The sequence below is a fragment of the Gossypium hirsutum genome, chromosome D13 (genome assembly GCF_007990345.1).
Source record: "Gossypium hirsutum isolate 1008001.06 chromosome D13, Gossypium_hirsutum_v2.1, whole genome shotgun sequence".
Lineage (NCBI taxonomy): Eukaryota > Viridiplantae > Streptophyta > Magnoliopsida > Malvales > Malvaceae > Gossypium > Gossypium hirsutum.
Window position 1 is genome coordinate 46,054,819 of NC_053449.1, and position 2,001 is coordinate 46,056,819.

The 2,001-nt window shown below is 37.0% G+C and overlaps 1 non-coding gene across 1 annotated transcript; it reads right to left on the minus strand.

Annotated features, from left to right (window-relative positions):
* Positions 1 to 286: 286 nt before the first annotated feature.
* LOC121225921 (small nucleolar RNA R71) lies at positions 287 to 393 on the minus strand. Its single transcript, XR_005923824.1, has one exon. It is a non-coding gene; the product is annotated as a small nucleolar RNA R71 (small nucleolar RNA).
* Positions 394 to 2,001: the final 1,608 nt, after the last annotated feature.

Sequence of the window (2,001 nt, forward strand, 5' to 3'; positions counted from 1 at the left end):
ATTTTAACTAAAGCCTGTGATGTTTCAAATGCTTTAAACAATGGGCCAATTTAGTGGAATGCCCACAAAAGATCTACACCTTCACCTTCGACTATTCATGGAGGTGAGTGATTCCTTCAAGATAGCCATTGTAACCGAAGACATATTGAGATTGAAGTTGGTTTCGTACTTGTTGCGAGATAGAGCATGCCCATGTCTTAATTCGTTGCCACCCAATTCAATTTCTACTTAGAAAGAATTAGTTAAAATCCTTCTGGTAGAGTATTTCCCACCTACCAAAAATGTTAAGTTGCTAAATGAGATCACCACTTTTCAGCAAATGGATGACGAATCTCTATATAAGGCATGGGAAAGATTCAAAGAGTTACTATGTAAATTTCCTCACCACAAGATTTCGTATTGCATTCAACTAGAGACGTTTTATAATGGTCTCAACACACACACAAGGTTGGTGGTAGATGTTTCTGTGAATGGTGCTCTCTCTTGTTGAAGTCTTAAAATGAGGCTTATGAAATTATCGAGAGAATAGCTAGTAACAACTACCAGTGGCCAACAGTCAAGCAGCTTCAGGAAGATGAGTAGCCGGAGTGCATGAACTAGATGCCCTCACTTCACTCTAAGCTTAGGTATCTTCTATATCTTCTATGTTGAAATAGTTTACAACTAACTGTTTAAATCATGTTGCAGCCTAACCACCGAGTCACTTTGATGTTAATTCCTACGTATACTGTGGGGACGGTTATTCTTTCGAGAATTTTCCATTAAATCTTGAGTCAGTTTATTATGTAAGGAATCAACACCAAAATAGAAGTGGAAAAATACCACAGTCCAACTTATATAATCCTTCATGGTTGAACAAAATGAGGTAATCTCATCACTTGTTCCAATTAATGAAAAGTTTCCAGATCAGCATATCTTCGAGGTAAATCAAATCCATGAAACTCTTTGGTTTTCTAATTTTGCAAAATATTTAGCATGTGGAATAATGCCTCTAGAAATGACATACCAACAAAGAAAGAAATTCCTTCAAAATAGTCGGTATTATTTCTGAGAGGAGTCGTTTTTGTTTAAAAAATATGCAGATAATATAATCAGGAAGTGGATAGTTGGAAGTGAGATTGACGAGATCTTATACCATTGCCATTCATCTTCAAGTGGGGGACACTTCGGTGGTTCCTGTACTGCAGCTAAGATCTTACAAGCTGGATTATTCTAGCCAATAGTGTTTAAGGATGCACATGCATATGTGAAGAATTGTGATCGATGCTAAAGGATTGGGAACATCTCAAGAAGAAACAAGATGCCCTTGACAAACATACTAAAGGTAGAATTATTTGACGATCGAGGCATTAATTTTCTAGGCTCGTTTCCTTCTTATGGTAACATGTACATCTTAGTGGCTGTTGACTATGTATCCAAGTGGGTGAAAGCTAAGGCAAACACAAAAAATAATGCTAAGGTAGTCATGTGATTCCTGCATAAGTATGTTTTTACACGGTTTGAGACTCCGGGAGCTATAATTAGCAATGAAGGATCTCACTTTGTAAACAAATGAATTAAGTGGTTGCTTGACAAGTATGATGTGAAACACAAAATTTCCATTCCCTATCATCCACAGTCAAATGAGCAAGTTGAACGGGTAAACCGTGAGATCAAAGGAATCCTTGAGAAGGTGGTTTGACCTAACTAAAAAGATTGGTCCAGGAGGCTTGATAATGCTCTATGGGCTTATCGAATAGCTTTTAAGACACCATTAAGAATTACTCCTTATCGGTTAGTCTTTAGAAAGGCATGCCATTTGCTGTTTGAGTTGGAAAATAAAGTTTTCTGGAGTTTGCAACAATTAAATTTGGACCTAAAGCAAGCCAATGAGAGAAGAATGCTACAACTTGGTGAGTTGAAGGAGTTAAGGTTGTTTTCATACAATAATGCCAGGATGTACAAAGAAAAGATTAGGAGACGATATAACAAATGTTTAGAACCTCGAGAATTCAGAGAAGG